The sequence below is a fragment of the Gossypium hirsutum genome, chromosome A03 (genome assembly GCF_007990345.1).
Source record: "Gossypium hirsutum isolate 1008001.06 chromosome A03, Gossypium_hirsutum_v2.1, whole genome shotgun sequence".
NCBI lineage: Eukaryota > Viridiplantae > Streptophyta > Magnoliopsida > Malvales > Malvaceae > Gossypium > Gossypium hirsutum.
The window spans coordinates 28,784,768-28,800,651 of NC_053426.1; positions in this window are offsets into that span (position 1 = coordinate 28,784,768).

A 15,884-nucleotide genomic window follows, 5' to 3' on the forward strand; every position below is an offset into this window, starting at 1 on the left:
ACATGTTTCATAATGGGGAATGTCGGTCTAGAAGTGGAGCTTGTTTCGGATGCGATTCACTTGACCATTTTCCCAGGGATTGTCCTGAAAGAGTTGAAAAGGAGATAGAACCCGCTCCAAGGTCGAGCAATCCTGTTACGAGAGGCGGACCACCCGTCACCCCAGTAATGTTAGTGGTAGTCGAGATACTACCATGATACAACAGTTAGATCTGAGGCACGAGCACCTACGAGGACATATGCTATTCGTGCTAGAAAAGATGCTTCTGCACCAGACGTCATTACTGGTACATTTTCTCTACTTGATACTGATATTACTACATTGATTGACCCTGGTTCCAAACATTCATATATATGCACGAACCTAGTGTCTGTTAAAAAATTACCTGTTGATTCACTGAATTTGTGGTTAAAGTTGAATCCCCCTAGGCCAGTGTGTTATAGTGGACAAAGTTTGTAAGAACTATCCGTTGGCAGTAAAAGGTTATTGTTTTTTGGCTGACTTGATGTTATTGCCATTTAATGAATTTGATGTGATTTTGGAAATGGATTGGTTAACCCGATATGATGCAGTGGTAAACTGTAAATAGAAATATATTGTATTGAAATGTTAGAATGGTGAATTGATTTATGTTGAATCTGATAAACTGGATGGATTACCTAACGTGATTTTAGCAATAACAGTATAGAAATATGTCAGAAAGAGGTATGATGCTTATCTTGCGTATGTGATGGATGCAAAAGTAATGGAGTCAAAGATTCAATTAGTGCTAGTAGTATGTGAATTTCCTGATGTATTCCTAGAAGAATTACCTGGTTTGCCACCGGATAGAGAAGTGGAATTCTCTATAGATATTGTTCCGGGAATGACACCGATATTTATAACACCTTATAGAATGGCTCCTACTGAGTTGAAAGAGCTAAAAGTACAGTTGCAAGAATTGATTGACAGAGGTTTTGCCTGACCTAGTTACTCACCTTGATGTGTATTAGTTCTATTTATAAAGAAGGAAGATGGGTTGTTGAGACTTTGTACTGATTACAGACAGCTCAACAAAGTTACAATAAAGAAAAAGTATCCATTGCCTCGTATTGATGACTTGTTTGACTAGTTAAAGTGTGCCACCATGTTTTCAAAGATTGATCTCCATTCTGGTTACTACCAACTACGGGTGAAAGAATCAGATGTACCAAAGACAACTTTTAGTACCAAGTATGGACACTATGAGTTTCTTGTGATGCCATTTGGCTTGACAAATGCACCTGCAGTGTTTATGGACTTGATGAACAGAAATTTTGGCCTATATTTAGATAGGTTTGTGGTGGTATTTATAGATGATATTTTGGTTTACTCTCGGAATGAAAATGAGCATGCTGAGCACTTGAGAATAGTGTTGCAAACTCTATGAGAGAAATAGTTGTATGCTAAATTTAGTAAATGTGAATTTTGGCTAAGGGAAGTTAGCTTCCTTAGGCATGTAGTATTTGCTGAAGGTGTCAGAGTAGACCCAAACAAATTTTCAGCCATTGTTAATTTGAAGCTATCGAAGAATGTGTCTGAAGTCTAAAGGTTTCTTGGGCTAACTGGTTATTATCAGAGATTTGTAAAAAAAATTTTGATGATAGCTTCTCTGATGACCCGATTGTTGTAGAACGATATGAAATTCGAGTTGATTAATAAATGCCAATAGAGTTTTGACTGATTAAAAACTTTATTAACATAAGCACCTATGTTAGTCCAACCTGAATTGGGTAAGGAATTTACAGTTTACAGTGATGCGTCATTGAATGGTTTAGGCTGTGTTTTGATGCAAGATGGTAAGGTAGTAGCCTATGGTTCACGACAGCTAAAGCCACATGAAAAGAACTACCCGACACATGATCTTGAATTGGCATCCATATTGTTTGCATTGAAAATCTGGCAACATTACTTGTTTGGTGAAAAATGTCACATATTCACTGATCATAAAAGTTTGAAATATTTGATGTCATAGAAAGATTTGAATTTGAGACAGCACAGATGGCTTGAATTGTTGAAAGATTATGATATTGTTATTTATTACTATTCTGGGAAAGCCAATGTAGTGGCAGATGCTTTAAGCAGAAAATCCTTATATGTTCTGCGAGCAATTAACACTCGATTGTCATTGTCTGATGATGGTTTAATCATAGCTGAGTTAAAAGCTAGACCAATGTTTTTACAGTAAATTTCTGAAGGTCAGAAAAATGAAAGCAAGTTGAAAGCAAGATTAGCACAAAGTGAATCGACTCCTAATTTAGAATTTCAAATTGGGACTGATGGCTGTTTGTTATTCAGAAGCAGAGTTTGTGTACCGAAAGGTTCTGAACTGGTACAGAAGATATTGAATGAAGCTCATAATGGCAACATGTATGTTCATCCTGGTAGTAATAATGTATAACGATCTAAAAAGATGTACTGGTGGCCGGGAAAGAAAGGAGATATTTCTGAGTTTGTATCTAAATGCTTGATATGTCAGTAAGTAAAAGCTGAACATCAGTTGCCTTCTAGACTATTACAGCCAATTACGATATGGGAATGGAAATGGGAAAGAATTACTATAAACTTTGTAATCGGATTGCCCTCGTCTCCAAAGAAGAAAGATGCCATTTGGGTAATTGTTGATCGGTTGACAAAGTCTGCACACTTTATCCCGGTATGTATGGGTTTTTCCTTAGATACATTGGCTGAGTTATATGTTTTGAAGATAGTCAGATTGCATGTTGTGTCTGTCTCCATCATTTCACATAGATATCCTCGGTTTACTTCTCAATTCTGGAGCAAATTGCAATAAGCTCTAGGTACCCAGTTACACTTTAGTACTACATTTCATCCTCAAACAGATGGTCAATCTGAACGGGTAATACAGATCTTGGAAGATATGCTTCAGTGTTGTGTACTTGAGTTTGAAGGTAACTGGGAAAGGTATTTGCCTTTAGTTGAATTTTCTAATAATAACGGTTATCAGTCTAGTATTAAAATGGCACCGTATGAAGCCTTGTATGGTCGCAAATGTAGAACTCCATTGTATTAGACAGAACTTAGTGACAAAAAGTTACACAGAGTTGACTTGGTCCGAGAGACCGAAGAGAAAGTAAAGGTAATTCAAGATAGCTTGAAAGCAGCCTCAGATCTACAAAACTCTTATCCTAATTTGAAAAAGAAAAGAGATAGTATTTCAGGTTGTTGACAAGGTATTCTTGAAAGTTTCACCTTCGAAGAAAGTACTCCGGTTTGGTCGTAAAGGAAAATTGAGTCCACAGTTCATTGGACCATATAACATTACTGAAAGAATTGGACCGGTTGCATATAGATTAGCTTTACCCCCAGAGCTTGATCGGATTCATAATGTTTTTCATGTGTCCATGTTACGGTGGTATCGATCTAACCCTTCACATGTTATCTCTTTGATGGAGCTAGAGATCCAACTTGATATGACATATGGCGAGAAACCAATCAAAATCTTAGCTCAAGAAACGAAGGAGTTAAAAAATAAAAAGGTACCTTTGGTAAAATTTCTTTGGCAACGGCATGGTGTAGAAGAGGCTACCTGGGAACCAGAGGATACAATGAGGAAGCAATACCCGAATCTTTTTACTGGTAATATTTTCGAGGACAAAAATCCCTAAAGGGGGAAGAGTTGTAATAGCCCACTTTTCAGTAAATTGGAACAGTAGTTTCGGGACCACAAATCCGACCCAAAAATAGGGTTTATTTTTATTTCATTATATGGTCCGTATTATAATAGGCATGTAATGTGAAAATTTTGATACGAAAATTTTATCGATTAAATGTTTAATTACGAGAAGGACTAAATTGTATAAAATGTGAAAGTTGAATTCTAGTAGCTATAAGGGTTAAATAGCTATGGAATTCAAAACTAGAGGTCCTTATATGGTAGATTTTTCATGATGACTCATTCATGGAAATATAGAAAAAGGTCAAGGACTAAATTGGAATTTGAAATAATTAATTAAATTAAAAGATGATAAAAAAGAAATATCATCTTATTTTGTTATCTTCAACCTTAAAAATACATGGAAACCCTAGGTGAGAGAAAATAAGCTTTCAAGGCCTAATTGGGTAAGTTTCCTTGTCCCGTTTTTAGTAATTTTGGTATTTTTGAAACTGAGATAGCTTAATCTCTTTATTTGAGGGATTAATTTGAAAAGTTATCAAGGTTTGAAAGTTGGTCATGAATGTATTATGTTGGAAATTAGAAATTTATGGTAGAAAATGAAAGATTAATGATAGATAATGTAACACCCCGAACCCGAGACCGACACCGGAGTCGGACACGAGATGTTAACAAACTTTGAAAAATTTTTCCAGACACTGCCCAGTCTGAGTACTAGTCGCTTCAAAAATCATATCTTGAGTTTCACAACTCGAAAATCAGTTTTGTGATTTTTCCCTGAAACTAGACTCATGTCCCCACCTAAGTATTTTTTTTCTAGAATTTTTGGTCGGGCCAATTAGTACAGTTTATTAGTCAAAGTCTCCCATGTTACAGGGGTCGACTACACTGACCTTTTCCCATTACGACTTGGATATCTCCCTGCACAGAGCTTCAATACTGATGCCGTTTGTTTCTATGGAAACTAGACTCAGAGAGGAATCCATACATATATGGTATGACCCCTAATTATCTCTGGTCAATTTATAGTGAATTTCCAAAGTCGGAACAGGGAATCCAGAAACTGTTCTGGCCCTGTTCCACAAGAACCCGGATATCTCTTACTGTACTGTTCATATAATTGTTTCGTTACTTTCATATGAAAGTAGATTCATCAAGGTTCGATTACATAATTTATTCACTATTTAATTCCACTCCTACGAATTCTTGTGATTTTTCCAATCCACACCACTGCTGCTGTCAGCCTCTGTTTTCAAAGTAAACCTTACCTATTTTCGGGGTTTCATGGACCAACTAGGGCCTTGTCATACATATGCCCACATATGATCATACTTAGCCATTCCAATGGCTGATCATTTGCTCAACACTTCCATTCCAACTATAGTTACATCATGAAACCATCTATACATTCATAAACACGAATGGTCTAATGCCATACTCCACTTCTACAAGCCATTTTCGCATGGCTGTACACTTATACATTTCATAAAGTACTCGAAAAACAACAATGGGTAGTCCTATACATGCCATATCAAAATTCAACCAAAATAGTACCCAAAAGAGCCTTTGATAGTGTGGGCGACTTCGACTTCAAGATCCCGAGTCCGATAGCTGGAGAACCAAAAATCTATAAAACAGAGGAGCAGTGTAACGAGTAAGCAATTTATGCTTAGTAAGTTTTGAGCAAGGAATTCCAGCATAAACAAAGAATAACACACATTTAGCTAAACGGAATATTTCATAATACGCAATTTACCGATATCAAACTTGCTTCACAACATTAACAACCCTTATGTACATACACAATAGACTAACTTAGCCGAAGGCCGGTAGCTCGTTTATCAACTGAGCGAACATTTATTTGTAAGGGCTCGATTAAATTCAACACATACGTAACATATCCCCATATTGGGATGTTTTTCGAGTATTCGCTGGAATTTTACAGCAAGCTCATTCATTACCAAATCACGTACCTTCGGGATTTAACCGGATATAGCTCCTCGTTCAAATGCCTTCGGGACATAGCCCGGTTTTAGTAACTCACACAATGCCTTCGGGACATAACCCGGATTTAATAACTCGCACGAATGCCTTCGGGACTTAACCCGGATTTAGTATCTCGCACAAAGGCCTTCGGGGCTTAACCCGGAATTTGTATCTCGCACAAAGGCCTTCGGGCTTAACCCGGATATATTCACTTAGCACAAAGCCTTCGGGACTTAGCCCGGACAGCATTCAATTAATCATGCACATCTAACAATAATTCATGGCACATTCATATTTCATTTTCATTTGCGAAACTCAAACACAAGGCACATATCGTCCTTGCACATTCGGCTCAATAGCCACACATAGAGCATGATTTAATCACATCGTAATTTAAGCTCTCTTACTCAAGAACTTACCTCGGGTGTTGTCGAACGATTCCGCTAGCTATTCAACCACTTTTTCCTTCCCTTTATCGGATTTATTTCCCCTTTGCTCTTGAGCTTAATTAAACAAATAAATTGATTTCATCATTTAGGCATCAAAAAGATGAACACAAGGCACTTAGCCCATATTTATACATTAGACATTAAAGTCTCATACATGCAAAAATCATGCATCAACACAACATATTAGCTAATTTCTTTCCCCTTGGCCGAATATGCATGTCTATTTTTGGGGTCGATTTCAACACTTAATACACACATATACACACTAGTAAAGCATCCTCCCCCTTTTCATCAATTTAACACATGCATTGCTCATTAACATGCAAAGTTACGTTCGGCCTTAGCACACATCTTGCTAGCCGATTCTTCTCCATTTAGCAACCAATGCACATATGTGCTCACACAAAAATGCTAAAAAGGAGGTTCAAGAATCATCAAGCCATCATCACATGCATCATTAACAAGCTTCATATTTTGCATGCAATGGCATTAACACAACCTCCACCTAGGCCGAATCTTAACTCATCCTCATGCCTCATCACCACAACATCAAACACCAACCAAGAATGATGCATCCATGGTCAAGTGCCATTTCCATCACATAGCAAGATTTAGACCATGGGCTAGGTAGAACTCAAGCTAACAACTAAAACATGCATGCATCTCATGGAACATCATCAAACATACCTTAGCCTAGCTACATGCATGGCCGAATCTCTTCACCTTTCTTCTTCTTTCCTCCTTAAAATTTTTGGCCAAGGATGAACCAAAGGATGAGAAATTTTTTCTTTGTTTTTTTTTCTAATTTAGGCTAAATGAAGGTGAGAAAAGGATGAACAAAGATCTTCTCCTCTCTTTTCTTTAGCTCACGGCAATGGGGGGGGAAAAGAATCAACTACACACTTTTTTTTTGTGTATTCATCATACTCCTTTTCATTATTTAATTTCCATGCCTATTATTTTATTTTTTTCCACCCATGATGCACCAACAAAACATGTCTATGACATGTCTTGGCCATCAAACTTGGTCTACCATGCTTGTCATGGCCGGCCACTACTAGTAGGGGGGGAATTTGACATGCAAGTCCCCCTTTGTCCACATGCACTAATAGGTCCTCACACATTGACCTATCACATTTTATAATTTTCTCACATAAGTCCTATTGACTAAATTCACATGAAATCAACCAAATTGAAGCTTGAAATTTTCACACATTCATAATTACATATTTAGACAATAAGTATCACATTCAAACATTTCGGTGACTCGGTTTAGCGGTCCCGAAACCACTTCCCGACTAGGGTCAACTTTGGGCTGTCACAACTCTCCCCCACTTAAGAAATTTTCGTCCCCGAAAATCTTACCGGTAAATAGGTTTGGGTATCGTTCTTTCATCGAGCTCTCGGTCTCCCAAGTAGCTTCCTCGATCCCGTGTTTGAGCCATAACACCTTTACTAGCGGAACTCTTTTGTTTCGCAACTCCTTCACTTCACGAGCCAGGATACGCATCGGTTCTTCTTCATAGCTCATGTCGACTTGAATTTCAACCTCTGATGGGCTAATTATATGCGATGGATCAGATCGATAGCGTCGAAGCATCGAAACATGAAAGACGTCATGAATCTTTTCAAGCTCCGGGGGCAAAATCAATCTATACGCAACGGACCAACTCGTTGGAGATTTCGTACGGCCCAATGAATCTTGGGCTCAACTTGCCCTTATGGCCGAACCTGAGTATCTTTTTCCAAGGTGAAACCTTAAGGAACACTTTGTCTCCCACCTGATACTCAATGTCTTTTCGTTTCAAATCTGCGTACGACTTCTGACGATCCGTGGCTACCTTCAGACTTTCACGGATTACCTTTACTTTCTGTTCAGCATCTTTAATCAAATCAACTCCGAAAATTTTACTTTCACCGAGCTCGGTCCAAAACAATGGTGTACGGCATTTACGACCGTACAAAGCCTCGTAAGGTGCCATCTTAATACTTGATTGAAAACTATTGTTGTAAGCGAATTCAATCAAAGGTAAATACCGTTCCCATGAACTACTGAACTCGAGGATGCAACATCTCAACATATCCTCAAGTATCTGAATTATCCGCTCGGATTGACCATCGGTTTGGGGGTGAAAAGCAGTGCTAAAATGCAGCTTGGTACCCAGAGCTTCTTGCAATTTCTTCCAAAATCGTGAGGTGAATCTCGGATCTCTATCCGATACGATAGAAACAGGTACCCCGTGTAATCTCACAATTTGATAAACGTACAATTCAGCTAGTTTATCCAATGAAAAATCCGTACGTACGGGGATGAAATGAGCCGACTTAGTCAGTCTATCAACAACAACCCATATAGCATCCTTCTTACTTGCTGACAAGGGCAGTCCGGACACAAAGTCCATTGTGACTCGATCCCATTTCCACTCAGGTATCATGATCGGCTGGAGTAATCCTGAAGGCACTTGATGTTCCGCTTTCACTTGTTGACATATTAAACATCTCGAAACAAAGTCGGAGATGTCCCGTTTCATACCATGCCACCAAAATTGACGTTTCAAATCGTTGTACATTTTCGTACTCCCTGGGTGAATTGACATTCGGCTACAATGGGCTTCGTTCAGAATCATCGAAATGAGTTCCGAATTCCTTGGAACACACAAACGATTTCTGAACCTCACACAATCATCATCATCAATTTGAAACTCCGATTCCTCGTTCGGAAAACACTTAGCCCGTTTTGCAACCAATTCATCATCGACTTTCTGAGCTTCACGAATTTGGTGAGTCAATAATGGTTTAGCTTTTAATTCAGCTACTAACATATTGTCTGGTAGAACAGACAAATGCACGTTCATCGCTCGTAAAGCAAACAATGACTTCCGGCTTAAGGCGTCCGCAACCACGTTAGCCTTTCCCGGGTGGTAATCAATGACAAGCTCGTAATCTTTCAACAACTCAAGCCAACGTCTTTGTCGCAGATTCAAGTCTCGTTGAGTCATCAAATATTTGAGACTTTTGTGATCCGAAAATACATGGCACTTCTCACCAAACAGATAATGTCGCCATATTTTTAAAGCAAACACGATGGCAGCTAGTTCGAGATCATGGGTCGGATAATTCCTCTCGTGTGGCTTCAATTGTCTCGACGCATAGGCCACGACTCGACCTTCTTGCATCAATACGCAACCCAACCCAAGTAGGGATGCGTCACTATAAATGACAAACTCTTTACCTGATTCGGGTTGCACCAAAATTGGAGCTTTAATCAAATGAGTTTTCAGTTGGTCGAAACTTTTTTGACATTTCTCCGTCCACTCGAACTTAACATCCTTTTGAAGTAGCTTCGTCATTGGTGTGGCTATCATCGAGAAACCTTTCACAAATCGTCGGTAATAACCGGCGAGCCCCAAAAAGCTCCAAACTTCAGTAATATTTCTCGGAGGTTTCCAGTCAAGTATGGCTGAAATTTTGTTCGGGTCAACTCGAATACCCGACGCGGATACCACATGACCCAAGAAGCTAACCTCTCTTAACCAGAACTCACACTTACTGAACTTAGCATATAACTGCTTATCCCGCAAAATTTGCAGCACTAGCCTCAGATGCTCAGCATGTTCGGTCTCATCTCTTGAATAGACCAAAATGTCATCAATGAACACAACTACGAACCGATCCAAATACGGTCTGAAGATCCGATTCATCAAATCCATCAATACTGCAGGGGCATTAGTGAGCCCAAACGGCATCACTAAGAATTCGTAGTGACCATATCTCGTTCTGAAGGCAGTTTTAGGAATATCTGAATCTCGAATTCGCAACTGATAATAGCCCGATCTCAAATCTATTTTTGAGAACACTGAGGCTCCCTTTAGTTGGTCGAACAAATCATCGATGCGCGGCAACGGATATTTGTTCTTTATCGTCACTTTATTCAGCTGACGATAGTCAATGCACAACCTCATGCTTCCGTCCTTCTTTTTCACGAACAATACTGGTGCACCCCAAGGTGAGAAACTTGGTCGAGCGAAACCTCTATCCGTCAGTTCTTGCAACTGAGCTTTCAACTCCTTTAACTCGGTTGGTGCCATACGATACGGAGCTATCGAAATCGGCGTAGTCCCAGGTACAAGCTCAATACCAAACTCTACCTCCCGAACAGGTGGTAAACCTGGTAATTCTTCCGGAAAAACATCCGGGTATTCACAAACCACCGGCACAGATTCGGGTTTCTTTTCTAATTCTTTGTCATCAAGTACATACGCAAGGTATGCTTCGCACCCTTTTCTTACATATTTCTGTGCCAACATTGCTGATATTACAGCTGGCATCCCCTCCAAGTCCGCAGACTCAATTCGGACTACTTCGTTATTTGCGCACCTCAAATCAATAGTCTTGCTCTTGCAATTCACAATCGCATCATGCGCGGTCAACCAATCCAAACCAAGGATAACATCAAATTCATCAAACGGCAAAAGCATCAAGTCCGCCGGAAAACAGGAACCTCGAATTTCCAGGGGACATTTCTTACACACTTTGTCGACAAGCACGTAATGACCCAAGGGATTTGACACCCGAATTACGAACTCAGTAGACTCAATAGGTAAAGTCTTACTGGATGCTAAGGTTTCACATATGTAAGAATGAGTAGAACCGGCGTCAATCAAAGCAATTACATTAGTATCAAAGAGAGTGAATGTACCGGTAATAACATCAGGCGAAGAAGCATCCTCGCGGGCACGTATAGCATAAGCTCTAGCAGGCGCACGAGCTTCGGATCTGGTTATATCATCTCTAGATCCTCTCTAACCACCACTAGCATTGCCCGTATTTCCAGATGGTCTACCTCGAGCAGTGGTAGCACCCGGTTTCCCACTCTGATTTTCATTCTGTTCAAACAACCTCGGGCAATCTTTAATGAAGTGGTCAACTGATCCGCACTTGTAACAGGAGCGGTCAGGGAATCTACAACTCCCCGAATGCCATTTACCGCAATATCGACATTTCGTTCTATCTCGACGTTCATTCCCAACACTGGCGACCGAAGTGCCTCGTGTACCCACAGGGGGTCGATCACGATCTCGTCTAAAAAGGCCCGAAGTGCCTCTAAACTGGCCCGCATCATCTCGAAATCTCTTCGATGTCTGTTGAAGAGACCTTCCCGAGGATCTTTTACGAAACTCTCCAGTTCCCTCATCAACTCTTTTCTTTTCTTTTCTAAGCTCTTCGGCTTTACAAGCTCGTTCAACAAGTACCACGAACTCTCGTATTTCAAGAACGCCAATGAACATTTTTATATCTTCATTCAGCCCATCCTCGAAGCGTTTACACATAATAGCTTCGGACGAAACACATTCCCGAGCGTATTTGCTAAGTCTAACAAATTTTCGCTCGTAATCAGTAACCGACATGGAGCCTTGCTTAAGCTCAAGAAATTCCTTCCGTTTTTGATCAACAAATCTCTGACTGATATACTTTTTCCGAAACTCAGTTTGGAAAAACTCCCAAGTTACTTGCTCTCGGGGCACAACAGAAGTCAGAGTACTCCACCAATAGTAGGCAGAATCACGTAGCAAGGAGATAGCACACTTTAGGCATTCATCGGGTGTACAAGATAGCTCATCGAGTACCCGGATAGTGTTGTCCAGCCAAAATTCAGCTTGCTCGGCATCATCGCTATCCATAGCCTTAAATTCAGTAGCCCCATGTTTTCGGATTCTGTCAACTGGGGGCTTATTTGACCTTATTTGGTCCGTTACCAGTGGTATTGTAGGTGCGGGGGTAGTATTTGTCGGGAATGGAGGTTGTGGAACAGCCATATTAGTTCGAATGTATTGGTTGAACCAATCATTCATCACGCTATAGAATGCTTGTCTAGCTTCATCATTCGGATTACTAGCATTAGGTTGAGAGTCTGCCGGCACTGTCCCTTGTGCGGGAGCAGGCGCTACACTCTTAAGATCATCAGCTACCTCTCGGTCACGATCGGGATCCATTACTATAAACACATTTACAATTGTCAGAAATCACCACACTATCAAGTAATCACATAAAATGGCATGTATAGCTAGACCCAACACATTACGGTAGTCCTAGAATCGACTAAACCGTAGCTCTGATACCAATTTAATGTAACACCCCGAACCCGAGACCGACACCGGAGTCGGACACGAGATGTTAACAAACTTTGAAAAATTTTTCCAGACACTGCCCAGTCTGAGTACTAGTCGCTTCAAAAATCATATCTTGAGTTTCACAACTCGAAAATCAGTTTTGTGATTTTTCCCTGAAACTAGACTCATTTCCCCACCTATGTATTTTTTTCTAGAATTTTTGGTCGGGCCAATTAGTACAGTTTATTAGTCAATGTCTCCCATGTTACAGGGGTCGACTACACTGACCTTTTCCCATTACGACTTGGATATCTCTCTGCACAGAGCTTCAATACTGATGCAGTTTGTTTCTATGGCAACTAGACTCAGAGAGGAATCCATTCATATATGGTATGACCCCTAATTATCTCTGGTCAATTTATAGTGAATTTCCAAAATCGGAACAGGGAATCCAGAAACTGTTCTGGCCCTGTTCCACAAGAACCTGAATATCTCTTACTGTACTGTTCATATGATTGTTTTGTTACTTTCATATGAAAGTAGATTCATCAAGGTTCGATTACATAATTTATTCACTATTTAATTCCACTCCTACGAATTCTTGTGATTTTTCCAATCCACACCACTGCTGCTGTCAGCCTCTGTTTTCAAAGTAAACCTTACCTATTTTCGGGGTTTCATGGACCAACTAGGGCCTTGTCATACATATGCCCACATATGATCATACTTAGCCATTCCAATGGCTGATCATTTGCTCAACACTTCCATTCCAACTATAGTTACATCATGAAACCATCTATACATTCATAAACACGAATGGTCTAATGCCATACTCCACTTCTACAAGCCATTTTCGCATGGCTGTACACTTATACATTTCATAAAGTACTCGAAAACAACAATGGGTAGTCCTATACATGCCATATCAAAATTCAACCAAAATAGTACCCAAAAGAGCCTTTGATAGTTTGGGCGACTTCGACTTCAAGATCCCGAGTCCGATAGCTGGAGAACCAAAAATCTATAAAACAGAGGAGCAGTGTAACAAGTAAGCAATTTATGCTTAGTAAGTTTTGAGCAAGGAATTCCAGCATAAACAAAGAATAACACACATTTAGCTAAACGGAATATTTCACAATACGCAATTTAGCGATATCAGACTTGCTTCACAACATTAACAACCCTTATGTACATACACAATAGACTAACTTAGCCGAAGGCCGGTAGCTCGTTTATTAACTGAGCGAACATTTATTTGTAAGGGCTCGATTAAATTCAACACATACGTAACATATCCCCATATTGGGATGTTTTTCGAGTATTCGCTGGAATTTTACAGCAAGCTCATTCATTACCAAATCACGTACCTTCGGGATTTAATCGAATATAGCTCCTCGTTCAAATGCCTTCGGGACATAGCCCGGTTTTAGTAACTCACACAATGCCTTCGGGACATAACCCGGATTTAATAACTCGCACGAATGCCTTCGGGACTTAACCCGGATTTAGTATCTCGCACAAAGGCCTTCGGGGCTTAACCCGGAATTTGTATCTCGCACAAATGCCTTCGGATCTTAGTCCGGATATATTCACTTAGCACAAAGCCTTCGGGACTTAGCCCGGACAGCATTCAATTAATCATGCACATCTAACAATAATTCATGGCACATTCATATTTCATTTTCATTTGCGAAACTCAAACACAAGGCACATATCGTCCTTGCACATTCGGCTCAATAGCCTCACATAGAGCATGATTTAATCACATCGTAATTTAAGCTCTCTTACTCAAGAACTTACCTCGGGTGTTGTCGAACGATTCCGCTAGCTATTCAACCACTTTTTCCTTCCCTTTATCGGATTTATTTCCCCTTTGCTCTTGAGCTTAATTAAACAAATAAATTGATTTCATCATTTAGGCATCAAAAAGATGAACACAAGGCACTTAGCCCATATTTATACATTAGACATTAAAGTCTCATACATGCAAAAATCATGCATCAACGCAACATATTAGCTAATTTCTTTCCCCTTGGCCGAATATGCATGTCTATTTTTGGGGTCGATTTCAACACTTAATACACACATATACACACTAGTAAAGCATCCTCCCCCTTTTCATCAATTTAACACATGCATTGCTCATTAACATGCAAAGTTACATTCGGCCTTAGCACACATCTTGCTAGCCGATTCTTCTCCATTTAGCAACCAATGCACATATGTGCTCACACAAAAATGCTAAAAAGGAGGTTCAAGAATCATCAAGCCATCATCACATGCATCATTAACAAGCTTCATATTTTGCATGCAATGGCATTAACACAACCTCCACCTAGGCCGAATCTTAACTCATCCTCATGCCTCATCACCACAACATCAAACACCAACCAAGAATGATGCATCCATGGTCAAGTGCCATTTCCATCACATAGCAAGATTTAGACCATGGGCTAGGTAGAACTCAAGCTAACAACTAAAACATGCCTGCATCTCATGGAACATCATCAAACATACCTTAGCCTAGCTACATGCATGGCCGAATCTCTTCACCTTTCTTCTTCTTTCCTCCTTAAAATTTTTGGCCAAGGATGAACCAAAGGATGAGAAATTTTTTTCTTTGTTTTTCTTTCTAATTTAGGCTAAATGAAGGTGAGAAAAGGATGAACAAATATCTTCTCCTCTCTTTTCTTTAGCTCACGGCAATGGGGGGGAAAAGAATCAACTACACACTTTTTTTTTTGTGTATTCATCATACTCCTTGTCATTATTTAATTTCCATGCCTATTATTTTATTTTTTTCCACCCATGATGCACCAACAAAACATGTCTATGACATGTCTTGGCCATCAAACTTGGTCTACCATGCTTGTCATGGCCGGCCACTACTAGTAGGGGGGGAATTTGACATGCAAGTCCCCCCTTTGTCCACATGCACTAATAGGTCCTCACACATTGACCTATCACATTTTAGAATTTTCTCACATAAGTCCTATTGACTAAATTCACATGAAATCAACCAAATTGAAGCTTGAAATTTTCACACATTCATAATTACATATTCTAGACAATAAGTATCACATTCAAACATTTCGGTGACTCGGTTTAGCGGTCCCGAAACCACTTCCCGACTAGGGTCAACTTTGGGCTGTCACAACCGAAGTGCCTCGTGTACCCACAGGGGGTCGATCACGATCTCGTCTAAAAGGCCCGAAGTGCCTCTCGACCAGCCCACATCATCTCGAAATTTCTTCGATGCCTGTTGAAGAGACTTTCCCGAAGATCTTTTACGAAACTCTCCATTTCCCTCATCAACTTTTTGTTTTTCTTTTCTAAGCTCTTCGGCTTTACAAGCTCGCTCGACAAGTACTACGAACTCTCGTATTTCAAGAACGCCAACGAACATTTTTATATCTTCATTCAGCCCATCCTCGAAGCGTTTACACATGATAGCCTCGGACGAAACACATTCCCGAGCGTATTTGCTAAGTCTAACAAATTTTCGCTCGTAATCAGTAACCGACATGGAACCTTGCTTAAGCTCAAGAAATTCCTTCCGTTTTTTATCAACAAATCTCTAACTGATATACTTTTTCCGAAACTCAGTTTGGAAAAACTCCCAAGTTACTTGCTCTCGGGGCACAACAGAAGTCAGAGTACTCCACCAATAGTAGGCAGAATCAC